This window comes from Mus caroli, chromosome 13 (genome assembly GCF_900094665.2).
Source record: "Mus caroli chromosome 13, CAROLI_EIJ_v1.1, whole genome shotgun sequence".
NCBI lineage: Eukaryota > Metazoa > Chordata > Mammalia > Rodentia > Muridae > Mus > Mus caroli.
The window spans coordinates 93,488,442-93,504,766 of NC_034582.1; positions in this window are offsets into that span (position 1 = coordinate 93,488,442).

The following is a 16,325-nucleotide window of genomic DNA, read 5'->3' on the forward strand; positions in this document are numbered from 1 at the left end:
TATATTAGCAACAGTCATTAAAATCAGTAGGCTCTGTGGGAGTGTGCAACAATGATAGCTGAAGAAGAGGTCATAAGTGCTGGGCACACAGGAGTTGAAGGAGAAGGGAAAGATGGAAATGGTGTAACTATAATACTCACCTGTGAAATTCTTTTAAAAAATAGAAAATGGGGGCTGGAGAGTTGGCTCAGTGCTTAAGGGCACTGACTGCCCCTCCAGAGGTCCTAAGTTCAATTCCCAGCAATCACATGGTGGCTCACAACCATGTGTAATGGGATCTGATGCTTTCTTCTAGCGTGTCTGAAGAGAATGACCGTGTACTCACATATATTCATTAAATAAATAAATATTTGAAAAATAGAAAACAGATAAACATTCTGAATATATAGTGAAAAACTCTTACTAAGTACTGATAAATTGTCCTACAGAATATAGTAAAATTTTCTAATACCAACAGCAATATGCATACATATGGATGGATGGATAGATAGATAGATGATAGCTAATGTATATATGTATGTATGTATGTATGTATGTATGTTCATTTCACACATTGCCTTACCAACGTATCAATTATCATCAATCCAGTGAATAACTTACTCAAGCATTCCTCTATTGATGAATATTTAGGTCATTTTTATGTGTTGTTTCTAGATAATGAGCATCTTTTTATATTTATTGGACATTTTACATTTCTTACCCTACCTGTTAATATCCTTAGTCTATGTAAAAAATCTTAGTATCTTTTCATTTCTGTTTCCTATTTTTCTAGTGATGGCAACCCTTCTCCAGTGTTTCCAGGTATTTTTCTGTGAATTACCTATTTAGTCCCTTTACCTTTTTTTTTCTGCCAAATTGCTTGTCTTGTTATTGAATTTTGAGATTTACTCTTGTTTGAGGGTCTCAAAGTGCAGCCAGCTTTCAGAATGCAAACACAATCTGATGCCACAATCTAAATTAAACTCTTACCCAAGCCAGTCCAGGGGCTAGCATGTTGCCCTGCGTCTGTGTTTTACAGACAGAAAATTGCCAGATGATAAATTAGTTATCTTGTTCAGCAAAAACCACATGTCTCCTCTTTCTTCCTCTAAATAAGCTGTTCAGAGAAGAAAGGAAATTGATCATTAAACGTAGCTGCTGGTTTTATCATCAGGAATCAATAACAACCTACATCAACTGTAGCTCTGTTAGTCAGGACTTTCTAGTGGAACAGAACGGATGGAATGAATCTCTCTATATATAGAGAGAGGAGATTAGAGTGGCTTATAGGCTCTGGTCCAGCTAGTCCAACAATGGCTGTCTGCCAACAGAAAGTCCAAGAATCCAGTAGCAGTTCAGTCCATGAGGCTGGATGCCTCCGATGGTCTTCAGTAGATGCCAGAAAACGTAGACTAATGCCAGTGAAGGAATGGACTTGCCAGTGGGATCAAATAGATAAAGAGACAGCTTCCTTTCCCCATGTCCTTTATATAGGCTGCCAGTAGGTGTGGCCTAGATTAAAGGTGGGTCTGGCCACTTCAAATGCTATAATTAAGAAAAAACCCTCGCAGGTGAGCATAGCCACTTGGGTTTTAGTTCATTCGAGATGTAGTCAAGTTGACAGCCAAGACAGCCAAGAGTAACACGGGAGCCCAGACAGCAACCGTGTGCTTTGAACATCCTTGTGTGTGCAGAAATGACAGTGAGTCCTTGAGATGACAGCAAAAAGTTCTCCAGATACCCTTCCTAAGGAAATAAGACCACACCAGCTCACCAAAGGGAGAGAAAAGGTCCCCTCCCAGGGCCATGTGCTGAAGCCTCACCCTGCAATGTGATTGTACTTGGATTTGGAGTGTTTAGGAGATAATTAGGTTTAGATGAGACCATGAGGGTGAGGGTCAAATGGTGGGATTCGACCCCTATAAGAGACACCAGAGAGCTTGCCTTGTCTCTCCGACCCATCCCCCATCCCTCTGAGATGTGAGGCACAGGGATGAGATGGTAAAAATGAACTTCTACAAGCCAGAAAGAAGACCACAACCAGAATCTGACCACAGACTTCAAGCCTGCGAACCACCCCTTCTGTGCTATTTTGTATTGTTTCTGGAGCTGATGGTAAGGCCAGATGACAGAAAGAGATGAGACGTGTACATAGAATAGAGCTTACAGTCACAGCTCAGGCAAGAGAGATAAGAAGGTCCAGGGAAGCCAAGCCATGAGAAGTGCAGAAGGCACGAAATGTGCCAAGGGGACTTATGAAGGGTAAGGGTGAGGTTGGTGTAGGGTAAGAAGGTCTGCTGAGCTCACTTCCAAATTTCAAACCCCACCAAATCCGTGAGCTCAAAAAGCTCACCAACCCCTGAGCTCAGAAGTCCATCAATCTCTGGGCTTGCTCCCCACTCAGGACTTAAAATCCCACCCTGGAAAAACCCCACCCCTAAGACAAGATATGTCTACTATCTCCTGCTCAGTCCTCTGCTGCTTCTTACCTGAGCAGAGCCAGCCACTGTTTTGTGTCTCTTCCTATAACTCTCTTGTGTGAGGTTTGTTGTGCGGAGTGACTTTTGTGCTATTCCTTGGCTCCCTTCAGAGCTGCAGCACTTCCACTGGAGAAGTCTTTCCCAGCTGAGCTGTAACAGTGTAACAGTGTAAAACAGTGTTACAGTGGGGAGGCTGGGCTTGGAAAGCGAGGCCTGCAATGAGGATGTGATTGGTGGAGAGAGGCAGGTTATGATCGGGAGGAGGAATTCTGCTTCTCCTCCTTATGGGGCTCGTTGCTGGACCCTGTTAGCTCTGCACAGGCCAGGAGACTGTGGGTTGACACAGGGGCTTCCCAGCTGACCCCTGAGAAAGGTGTGCAACCTGTATTGGAGACCACAGAAACAACAAACTGTTTCACCTCATCTCTGACACGTGTAACTATATGAATCAGATTTGACATTGAAGCCCCCCAGTTCCCAGTACAACTTCACTACATCTGGTAGCCAGCCCCTGTTATAGCCTAATGATCTGAGGCCAGGTCTCTCTCCGACATCTCCTGCTTATGTCCTCTTGGAGTTGGTCTTTCCCACCCAAAATTGATTAAGGCACACCTCTGATTTGTACCTCAGACACACAACTGCAACCACAGCCATCTCTTGGACGCCCTGATATGAGATACCTTACACAAGGCCGACGACAAGACCAGATGTGACCGAATGTTCTCTTGTCTTGGAGGTTTGATGCTTCTAGCCCATTGGCCTTGATTGGTATCCCTTCTCCAGCCCTGGGCCCCCCAAGTGGTTTAGTCTGTTGTGTGGCCCCCTTTCTCTATGCTTTGGGAGTTCAAAATATGGCAGAGGCTTGAAGCCACAGCAATGATAACTCACGACTCACACTCCGCTCCTTGGTACTGTCCCCAAGAGCCTCTCTGCATGCCTTGGGGACCTCTACCAGAATGATGTCATTTCATCACTTATTAAATGATGGAAACAGACACATCAACCCATCTGTCTCAATTATAAGTCAACAGAGAGAATTCAGACTCCTAATAGAGTAAATATGACAGCTATCTCCAGGCTGCATGAATCTGCTTGCTGGAACTCAGACATAACAAATGTCCTCTCTTCTCCCTCCCACCACATCCTCCCCACAAAGCCCATCATCTGTCACTCCTGAGACCCTAATGATCCCACCAATGTATAAACAATAAGCCTGAAGCACGTTTCCGGGGCTAAGTTAAGCCCACGCTGCCGGTGGCCTGGTTTGTAATAAATGATCAGGGATCTTAGAAAAATGCTATGCGCCATCCATTACCCTGGGCACAGCTCCTTGGTGTCAGCTTTTAATGGTAAATGGTTTCCAAGAGGACTCTTTGTTAGCTGGGTGTCCCATACCCAGCACTTGAGGGGCAGAAGTGGGTGGATCTCTGGGAGTTCGAGGCCAACCTGGTCTACAGAACAAGTTCTAGGACAACCAGGGATGTTACATAGAGGAACACTTTCCTGAAAAACCAGAAGAAAAAAAGAGGACTCTTTTTGAAAATCCCACAAAACAACACCAGGGTCTAGTGTGTAGACTCTTGATGAACTGAGAAAAAAGGGAAACAACCCTATATAGTTATGCTTGTAGGCAATTCCCTTAGGTCAGATAGATCAAGACTGGTGGGTGCAGGGCAGTATGTGTTAGCCCAGCCATGTTTGCAAATAACTTTAAGACAAGTTAGTGGAGCCCCGAGTCCTCTGTCACCACCATCCCAAACCAGACACCATGCTCCTAACTGGCTATATAGAAAGAACATAATTTTTGGCCACAGCAAAGCTACTGAGCTGCTTCCGTCTCTCCATTGAGATTAATGATGGGTGCAGCTTAGAGAAAATGGCATGTGTTTCTCTACTGAGGCTACTTCACATAGACAAGTAACTTTCCTCACGGTCCCGCTTCTCCTACTGCCCTTGGCCATTCTATTCCAGGAGAGTAGACAGCACTGGTCAGACATCAATTCAAAAACTCTATGTGATGTGTCATTGGGACTCCTTCTCCCACAGGAGGATGCTGGTGAGGACTTCCAACAGTGACCTCCTGTCCTCTGCAGATGCTGGGTGCTGGTCTTCTATTACTATTTTGTCACCCCCACAAGTGGGTAAAATACAGTACCACACAGAGATCTGGGCAACGAGGCCCAAGGCATCCTCTATCTGCCTTGAACAATCATACACAATTATACAACAAACGCCCACTCTAAGCATTGTAACAAGTATCCAGGCAATTGCTTGTCTGAGTTGCTTATTGGGCCAAGAGATTCATTAGTGAGGAAAGAGATTCAAGTGACACTGAGAACACGCCACCCACTACCCACAGGTAACAGCTGCCAACCATCAGGAAGCATGAGCTGGTCATGAACACAAAGTCCCAGTCCTGATTCTGTCCCTGGGTCACTCTGGGACTTCATTCTTTGTCTGTTTTACCCTTTTCTTTAGTAGGTGAGAACACTGGCTTCCTCCCAGGGAAGGCCAGACTGAGGTGTCCCTAATGAGGGGACCTGGCAGTACTTTATTGCTGTCCTGCATGGAACATCCTGTCCTTGTTAGACCATGTGGTTGCCTCTCCTCAGAACCTGCAGCAGCTCACTGCAGGCAACCCAGAGAATTACGGACACCCACAGGCCTATGGGCTCTGTGGTCTGGGGTCACAGGGAAGTATAGAAGATAAAGTCATCACTGTTCATCACCAAACAATGTTGGAGCTCTCTTTGTTCCAGTGATAGTAATTTGCTTAGGACAGTTTTTTTGTTTGTTTGTTTGTTTGTTTTTGTTTTTGTTTTTAGCCAGGCATGATCATCTTATCGGCAGATCACCAAGCACAGCAGTGCTCCTCCTCCATCAACACCATCATGGTGTTTTGTGGCATTTGTGAGTCAGGCATCTACGGAGAGACTCATGGCTAAAGAGTGGACCTAGCCTTTAATGGTTGAGCCATCCATGGGGTGGGGGTGGGGTTGGTGGAGAGGGTAACTGGGAAGTGGGATATCATTTGAGATGTAAATGAACGGAATGGTTAATAAAAATTTAAAGAGAGGGAAGGGAAGAGAGAGAGAGAGAGAGAGAGAGAGAGAGAGAGAGAGAGAGAGAGAGAGAGAAAGAGAGAGAGAGAAGCAAGTGTATGGTAAAGGCTGATACCTACCAAGAGTTCAGTCTCAGCCCCATTTTTTTAACTTTAACTGTTCAGCTTCTCATCTGGCTTCAAGTCATTTAAGGTAAACTGATTCTCAGATAAAATTACACCATCTTTGAATCACAACAAACTATTCTTGAAAGCAACTTATGGAAACTGCATGAGGAACTCAGTTAAGCGCCATATTCCAAATCACATGCCCTTGTTCTCTCCCCCAGCGCACTCTCTCTTGACTCCTCCTCCCCCTGTCCTATGCTCCTCCTCTTCCCCCTGTCCATGCTCCTCCTCCTCCTGTCCCTGCTCCGCCTCCTTCTGTTGCTGCAGCAGCCATTCACACTAGGAGTGCTCGCTTCACCAGAATCATTAAAAAGAGGGTGAAGGCACATCTGCCATTCTGTCACTGCTCACACAGTCAAAGACCCAGAGTGGTGCACTGTGCCCTGTCACCACAGCTGCCCCTCGGAGCGAGTTTCCAGACAACTTGGAAGCAATGGCAGAATGAAAAATTGGAAAGTGTTTTGCTAAAGACTGTCTAATGCCTAGCATTCCAAAAAGAGATCTGCCTTAAAATGCTGAGTTAAGGATGCTGGAGATGGCTCGAGGCTAAGAGTGCACACTGCTCTAGCAGAGGACCCAACTTCAGCTCCCAGCACACACACTCAAACCTTGCTGCAACTCGGGTTCCAAAGGATCTGCTCTGCCCTCTGCTGACCTCTGCCAGTGCTGCACCCGTGTGCACAAACCCTCACACAGATGCACATATAAACACATACATTAAATTTGTTTCAAATTAACTCATAATTTAACTCACCATTCAAAAGAAGCAGGTTCTCTTGCAGCCCTGACAGGACTTACTATTTCCTCCAAACCCTCGAGGGACTAGCAACCTCACATGCTAAACAAAGAAATGTGGCTGCCCAGAGTGCAACCATACAGGTCCTTAGACTTGACATGGAAGAGTAACCTGCTATTTTAAGCAGTCCTTCAGCAAAAAACAAACAAACAAGAGATATGGTAGAGCTGACTGAAGATGGCACGTTGCCCCACTCACCACTTCTGATACTGTGCTCCATCAGCGGGCTATGTGGTCTTCTGCCCCTCGCTATCCTCTGAGAGATGACTGAGAAGTAGAGGCCGTCGGGTAGAAGACAGACAGAACAGCATTCTGTCTCTTACAACTGACAACGTCATTGCAATTACCATTAAGTCTAATCATGCAGCCTCACATATCTACAGCTGTCCTGGGGCCACTGATCATATATTGCTTCTCCTATGAAATAAGCATGACTGAAGGCACACCCACCACCAAGCTGAATTCCTGTCAGTGATCATTCCATTGAAACTTTTTTTTTTTGAGAAAGGTCTCACTGTGCCAGGTTGGCCTGGAACTCCGAAAGATCTACCTACCTCTGCCTCCCAGGGGCTAAGATTAAAGGTGTGCACCACCATGCCGGGTGCAAGAGAACATTATTAAGTCTGATATTTTAGGATGCAATCATGATGGAAGAATTTGCTAACACCGGCTGGAGAAACCCTGAACACAGTGTGTGTGACAGAGCTCTTCCAACCTCAAGCTAACTGAGTTAATCAAGAACTTGAGAAGCTAAGCCATTTAAGTATCAGTGCCATCTGCAGTAAGCCATGGGTTAAGCCCTTTACAAGTTGCAAATATTAGAACTCTTGGGTTCCAGCCACAGAGAAGCTTCGTAGAAAAGATTTAAAATAAATAATACGCTTTCAAATAGAAACTAAAGGCCAAAATACTGTAAGAAATCATTTGGAAATGACTTGAGCAGATTTGTAAAAGTCAAGTGAGCATTATTGAAGTGGAAGGTGAGTGTAGATAACATATTCAGTCTGCCTCACAGAGATGAAAGGACGGGGGAGGGGTTCAAGAGGTCCGGGAACCCTGGGAGAGTAAGGCACCTTGAATGTGATAAAACATGAAGACACAAAGGCCATCCAACTACTCCAATGTCCTAGAAACAAAGACCACTGTACAGGGCCACACAGGCAATCCCCTAGGCTCATCAGAAGGCAGAGGGAGCAAACAAGCATGGGTGGTTATTGTAGCTTCCCTGGGAGGAATGGATAAATAAGCTAGGAAGTATTAGGACAGACTAGTAGGATGATCTCCAACTGCTTAGAACCTGGTCCTGGTCTGTGTGGTTAGAACTCTGAGATACTGGCCCTGCATGCATGTAAGAGCCTCACCGGAGAGATGACAGAGTGTGGCCTCCAGATGGGTGAGTCTGCACATAAGAAATGCCTCCCAACTGGGCTGCTCGCCGCCTCTAAGCACTGGCTAGCCCTCAGAAGGACAGTTTATCCAAGACTAGGAAGGCCAATCAGAAAACAAACAACCACAATGTGACTAACCCTGTCCTAAGACAAATCTCAGTAAAGGGGACAGAAACAGCAGCATTTGACAGATGATAGCCAGGCGTTTTTCAGACACTGCTAGATACAAATTTAAGACACACTACATGTTTCCAACAGACAAATAAATAATAATAATCCATACCTAGATACATTGTTATAAAACAGAATCAGAAAGGCAAGAGATCTAGATAGGGAGCTAGAGAAGTTTGCTTTTAAGTAGTGTCAGTTTGATTCTGGCAAATTCCTCAGCCAGAGAGAGAGAAAGAGAGAGGGGGGAGGGAGGGAGGGAGGGAGGGAGGGAGGGAGGGAGGGAGAGGGATTGAGAATCACACTCTGAGGTCAACTCCAAGTTTGGTATGAGTGGAGCTCACCCAAAGCCCACTACAAGAACCAGTAGAGCCCTGTCCAGATCCTGACTGACTGTACACCCACAGGACAGACCCAAACATGAGCTTTGCAAAGCGAACTAACTCGGGAACTGCCGTCCACAGGAAGAAGGCCAACACTTTCTGTCAGCACTTTGCCATGCATGTGACTCCTTCAAAACAGACCGGCATTTTCCTTAGGAGTTACACGAAGCCCAACGTTTTATAACAGAGATTTAACTATCACCACCACCCCCTACAGCTTCAGCTAGAAGGGCATTACCCCAGGAAGAGAGAAGTGGATAGAAGACAGAAATGTGGTCAAATAAGACAATCAACTTACTTGTAAATCTTGAAAGCAAGAGCTGAGCTGGAGCTGTAAGTGGCTCCTGTGCCGATGTGCTGTGATCTAGTGGAAGCATTCAGCTGGTGCTTGCATAGGGATGTCTTTTCTGATAGCAAGGTTTAGCAGTCTCTCTCTCTCTCTCTCTCTCTCTCTCTCTCTCTCTCTCTCTCTCACACACACACACACACACACACACACACACAAAACAACCTAAAGTCGTGAAAACCTCTACTTCCTTCAGGAATAAGAAGTAGCTGCTTTCTAGAGGGGAAGGTGAGCAGATTCTAGGCACCCTTATATAAATTCGAAGTTCCTTCTCATGGTGTGGGCCTTAGGTCCAATTGGACACTGGTTGGCTACTCTCCCACAAGCTGTGTCACCGGTGCCTTATTCTGCAGGCAGGACAGACTGTAGGTCAAAGGTTTTGTGGCTGAGTTGGTGTCCACATTTCTCTTTCAGCAGCTTGTACCGTCCCTCCCTGAGGGGACTAGAGTGTAGGGGTGAAGGCACCATGCAGACACTAGCTTGAGTTCTCCGTGTTTAATGAGTTGTGTGGGTGTTGTCCTCAGTAATGGGCCCTCCTGTCAGGTTGTAGAGAGCAACTCTCTGTCCTACTGTCTGCCTGCCTTGGTTGGGAATCTGCACGGGACCCATTTGGCCAACAACTCAAGTGAGTACATCCTAGTCCCCATCCACAACCAGGCTGTCCATAAAATCTTTTCTATTTCCCCTCCCAGGGAGTTCCCTGTGTTCCCCTAGACCCCCTATACTTTACCTAACCTCTCTGTGTCTACTGACTGCAACTTGGATACCACTTACTTAACAGCTAATATCTACTTATGAGTGAATACATACCATATTTATCTTTCTGGGCCTAGGTTACCTCACTCAGAATGAATTTTTTTTCTAGTTTCATCCATTTGTTGGCGTACTTCATGATGTTATTATTTTTTCTTTTTTCTTTCTTTCTTTTTTTTTTTTTTTTTTTTGCCTGACATTGCTTGGGTAACCAAGAACTAGAGACCTAGGGTAAAACAACACACAAGGGCTGAAGAGATAGCCTAGTGGTTAAGGTCCTCTAGGACCTGGGTTTGGTTACCAGCACATATATGGCAGCTTACAACTGTATAGCTGCTGTTACAGGGGTTATTGAGCCCTCTTCTGGTAGTCATGTGCACTGCACATACATAGTGCACATACATGCTGGAAAGACATTTGTAAATATAAATTAAAAGTAAATAAGTATTTTTAAAAAAAAAAAGAAAAGAAAAATACAATAGAAATATAGGCAATGCCAAAATGAGATTTTGAAAAGATTTAACCAAGTTCTAGAAAAGTTAATCCAAAATAAAAAAAAATAAAAATAGTTAAGACTCAATATTAAATATTAGCAATACAAAAATCATATATATATGTATGCCTTGTTTGGGGAATATATATATATATATGTGTGTGTGTGTGTATGTATATGTATATATATGTATGTATGTATGTATGTATATATATATATGACATTTAAAAGATAATTCTATGAGAAAAAAATTTTAATTTAGCTAAATACATAACCCACAAAAATAAAACTTTCCAACATTGAGTCAACTAGAAATATAACCCTTGAATACTTCTATGAGTACTAAAGCAATTATGAATTAAAAATTCTCATTAAGGAAAAAAATCTGGGCTGGAGAGATGGCTCAGCAGTTAAGAGCACTGGCTGTTCTTCCAGAGGTCCTGAGTTCAGTTCCCAGCAACCACATGGTGGCTCACATCCATCTGTAATTGGATCTGATACCCTCTTCTGGTGTGTCTGAAGACAGCTACAGTGTAGTCATATAAATAAAAATAAATAAATCTTTAAAAAAAAAAAGAAGAAAGAAAAAAGAAAAAAAATATTAAGAGAAGTCACTAAATCCAGACAGCTTATAGGAAAATTATACTAAATTTCCAAGACAAAAGCTATCTCAATGCTTTATAAATCCTTCCCAGATACTAGCAAAAGTGATCTAATGCCATAATGCAAATTGGCTGGTCTAATAGTAATATAATAACCACATAACATGAAGATAAAATTATAATCCATCTACATTTATAAGTGTAAGTCCAAAAATCCTAAATAGAATGTAAAAAAAAAAGCAGGATCTAAAATTTAATAGGGATAATTCTGTAACCCTAAACCCAGCCTATTCCAGGGACATAAATGGGCGATGACGCTAAAATGATGTCATGATTAATCACATCAGTAGATCAAATTAGAAATTAAAGTCAATTTCATGGTTAGTCACATTAATAGGTTAAATTAGAAACTAAATTTATTTCAGACTCAGGAAAATCATTTGGTGAAGTTCTGCACAGATTTGCAAATCATCCTAACAAATTGGAAATTAAAAAACAACTTGTTTAGTCTCTTAGAGGACATCTCCCCAAGACATATTGCAAACATTATAAGAAGCATTATTTTAAAAACAAGAATCAGAAAATAAGACCATTTTTGTTCCCATTTGGCACCATGACACACGTTCTAACCTGATAATGAGACAATAAAATTAAAGATACATCTTTGGAAAGATGATCAAAATTTGTAATTATTTAAGGTAACATAACTACATAAAAACTCAGTTATCTCACAGGAAAAATATTAGAAAAAAGACAATTCAGCAAGAAATTTGGTTTAAAAATCAATATGAAAAATTGATTATATTTATATTCATTAGCAACCAAAAATTAGTATATTCAATTTTTAAAGTCACTCTGTCTTCAAGGGTAACAAAAAGATACTCAGAAATAAATATGAAAATTATATTTGAGATTTATATTAGGGACAATGTTTTAATCTCACTGGAGTGTGTTGCTAAATTTGAAATAATTGTTAAAGTATACTATATTCATGAAAAACCAATTTTAATATCATAAAACGCAACTATACTTCAAACCAATTTATGGATTTTTTTTTGTAATAATCAAAACACCAGCAAGGATTTTTTTCCTCAGATTACACTAAGATGCCAATAGGTTGGAAATTCTGACTTTACCAGTCCGATTTTGTGTTGCTGACATCAAAATACCCGAGAATAAAGATCTATGTTGTCTCTAAGTTCTAGAAATTTAAGTTCATAGTCCTTGATTCCATTGGTTTGGACCCACAGTGAGGTGAGAGAATCATGGTGGCTGTCTTGCCTGGGGGAGGAATCCATTTACCTCATGCCAGATGGGAAGCAAAGAATGAAGAAAAAACTGGGACTGAGGAGAACGTTCAAAATCTCACCTTCCACTGATCTCCTCCCTTCAGTGAGGGTCTGTTTCCCACAGTCTCCAGAACCTTTGAAATAGCACCACAGATAGGGGACTCAGCAGCCAGCACCGGGGCTTTGTGTTTAAAGCTTGACACTGACTCGGTTATGGAAACCATGGCTTCTGTATCAACAGACAAAAGACAACTGATCAAACAACATAGAGACCACAGAGGTAGATCGTGCAGGTGTGGACTGTTGAATATGTTACAAAGTAACCTTTCAGATTCCAAGGAGAGGAGGGAATGTTCAATAGAAGGAAGTCTGCCCGTTAGTGAGTAATGAATTAAAACATCAAATGGGATTCCTACCTGTAGGGTCTCTCAATTCCACATAGATTAGGCCTCAGATCTGAATTCCAATCCTCAGAACGATCAGATGAAAATATAGAACTGTATCTTCTAACCCTGAGACAAAGAAAAAAACATCCCAAACGAGACGTGAAAAGCAATAATAATCAAGAAAAAAATTGGTAGTTATAACTACATTAAAATTGAGAGCTTCATTTCATCAAAAGACAAGTTTTAAAGTGAAAAGATGGTCATGGAGATGGAAGATGTTTCTAATACATGTTATCAACCCAAGAGTAGCATCCTGGTTGTATTTTTAATTATTTTAAGGCAATAAAAAGACCAAACATTTCAATGAAATATAGAATAAATATCTATACCACAAGAGAGAAAACACCAATGCCATCTGGGTATATTATAAATATGACCAAGCTAATGCACAGCTCAAGAAATGCAGATTCAGACACAACGACACAGCTTTTTCATTGACCAAATTAATAAAATTAGGAAGTCTAACAATTCCCAGAGTTAGGAGAGAAATATAAAACACATGGGACCTCCCACATTCTGATGATGGAAGGGTAAATTCAGGCAATTAGAAAATGGATTGCTTTATTCCTTAACAATTTCATACATGTGTATTATGTATTTTGGTGGCTTTTAACCTTTTCACATGTGCTCATCTCCTCCCACTCCCACTCAACCTCTTCTCAACTTCCACTCCTACTTTCTCTCTTGTTTGTTTGTTTGTTTGTTTGTTTGAGAAACTTATCAGTGACCACAACATTGAAGGAAAGTATTCCTCCCCCTCCAACAAGCAATAACTATCGATAGCTCTTGGGGGTTAGCCTCACAAGTCCCTCTCCCATTCACAATGAAATGTTGACAGTCCCCACCTTGTACAGGTCTTGAGCAGAAGTCATCACTGATTTGTGTCCATGAGTAAAATGGCCCTGTTAGGTCCAGAAAGCATCATTCCACAGCCCTTTCCTTCATCCTCTGGCCTTTGCATTTTTTTTTCTGCTCCCTTTTCTACCCTGTTCCCAATGCCTTGGAGGAGGAACACTATGTCATGTTTGGGACTGAGCACTTGACCACACCAATCATTGCTCTGTGCTAAAAGAAGTCTCTCTGATCAAGCCCGAGAGAAGCACTGATCTAGGCACACAAATATAAATATTTGGGTTTTGGGCCAGGTGTATGGTACAAGCCTTGACTTCCCTCCTTCTAGAAAAGGCTTCACATCCAATCATAAAGTGGTTGGCTACCCCCAAATCATTGTGCTGTTATTGCACCAGTGGGCACATTTCGTTTGGCAGGTCAGTACCGTAGCCTCTGAGATCAATAGTTAGATAAGATCATTGCACCCTACAGCCTTGCAGAGCACTGCTCAGGTACCATGCATCTGTCCCATCACATCTTCCCGGGGGGAATCTTCCATGCCACGAACTATCCCAGAATTCTCTCTCCTCCTGGATGTCCCACCTCCTATTTTTAGGCCTAAGCCATCAGATGTGTTATTAACAGGCACCACATCCATACAGATGTAAGATATTCTTTCTACACTTCACATATTTTCTTCTATTCATCTTCTAATGCATCCCCCCCCCTTTTTTTAACCAACTCTCATGGCCTTTTTCTAGCTTCCTGTCATCTATTGGTGCTCTAAGTTAAATGCACAAGTCTAAAAATTGAAGCTGGAACCCATCTATCAGAAGAGATATACAGTATTTGTCTTTCTGAGAGACAACAATTTTTTAGAGCATTTTGGCATGTCTTATAATTAAATACTTAAATTTCCTCACAGCCATATATAAAGAAGAAACAAATGACATTAATTCTGATAATACACTGTATTATACTTACTATATTTAAAATATTGTTGTGTCAGGTCAATGTAGAACTAATGTAACAATTACTGAGATATCGTGTGTTCTGCTTTTCATAGTAAGATTCAACAATATAGATGTTTCTTATCCGTATGGAAAATTTCAATTTAGGAGCAAATAAACCCTAGAAATACTTGATTCCTATATTTCTTAAAATCAGTAGTTTTAAAAGTGATCACTGCCAGGCTTCCAATGGAAGGGCGGGGACACCAACCCAGCCACAAAACCTTCAACCCTCAATATTTCCTGCCAACAGGATGTGCGGGGATAAAGATGGAGCAGGAACTGAGGGAACAGCCAACCAATGACTGCCCATCTTAAGACCCAGCCCATGGGAGAGAGCCCACTCCTGACACCATTAATGATATTCTGCTATATTTGCAGACAGGAATCTAGCAAAACTGTCATCTGAGAGGCTTCACCCAGCAGCTGATGGAAACAGATGCAGACACAGACAAACATTAAGCAGAGCTTGGGGAATTCTGAAGAAGAGAGAAGGAAAAGATTGAGGGAGCCAGAGAGGTCAAGGATGCCACAAGAAAATCTACAGAAACAACTAACCTGGTCCCACAGGAGCTCACTGAGACTGAATCAATCACCAACCAGAGAGCACACCCGGGATGGGCCTAGGCCCCCTACACAGGCCCACAGGAGCTTACAGAGACTGAACCACCAACCAGAGAGCACACATGGGATGATAGACCTAGGCCCCCTACACATATGTAACAGATGTGCAGCTTGGTCTTCATGTTGGGCCCCTAACATCAGGAGCAGGGGCTGTCTCTGACTCTGTTGCCTGCCTTTGGATTCCTTTCTCTTAACTGGGCTGCCTTGCCCAGCCTCAGTAGGAGAAGATGCAGCTAATCCTACTGCAACTTGATATGTTCATGCCCACATATCCCCCTAAATGCACATAATTAAAATAAAAATAATTTTTAAAAAGTGATTTGCATGCTAGCATTGTCCTGAGTATGCTTAAATCAATCGTTGCACCGTGCTAGTGTTTAATTAAAGCTAACTCATCCCTAGTGTTGGCTGCTGCTTTCTGAGTGGTCAACAGCAACATGTGGCCATAGGGCTGAACAGTCAGACTTTTATAAAGTTGAACACTTGCATATTTTTTAATTCCCTAGAGCAGTGGCTCTCAGATTACAGCTAAATACCTGAAGGGTTGGTGATTAACAGTGCTCTAGTGTGGAGTAGCACAGGCCTATAATCTCAGCCCCTAGAGGCCAAGGCAGGAGAACCGCAAGTGTGAGGAAGGCCTGAGCTACATAAAGAGACAATAGAAATAAAAAAATAAAATGTAGATTTGGGGAACCCAACCAGAGTAATTGACTTTACTGGATCTGACATGAAGCTTAGAATTTGCCTTTCTAATTGAAATGTGCAAAGTTTATTACTGTGATAGCAACAATTAGACATAACTTTCATAACCATGAGCAGAAATGTATTTTTATAAAGTATTGTGTAAACACAGAATATATATAGAAACTGCAAATAGTGTACCACTGTCAAAACAAGGATAAAGCTTAAAAGTACATAGATATTTTTAGTGAAGCAGTTCCCAAAAGCCACAAAAATACACTTTTTTTTTTTTTAGAAAACTCAAAAATTAACAATATACTGCCAGAAACAATAAAATTGTTTTTTTTTTTAAAGCAAGGAAATTAGAGAACACAAAATTTAGATAGCATTTACCTAGAGAGATGGGGGAGGGGTGTGCAAATTAGAGTTGGCACGCAAGTATTTCCTATATTATTGTAATTTAAGAATTATAATACTGTGTATGGCATAGTGCCAAATATGCTACAAATCCATGAAGAAATGAAAACAAATAAAGGTCTGGAGGCAAATCTCAAAACAGTAACAGTGTAAACAGTAGGTTACAAAATGTGGATAGTTTGTATTTTTCTATAATTGTGATTTCAATATAGGCAATGCCTGAAGGATTAAACAAGCCTGTTTATTTTTATCTATATATCCACTTGCTATCTCCAATTACTTCTGTACCATCTTGTTCCAATCCTTAAAAGTAACCCATTTGTACTCTGCAATGTATGTCTTGGGTGCCTTTCTCTGTTCTCGTTAATGGTAATGGCGACAAAGGCTGACTTTTATTGACAGCCAACTCT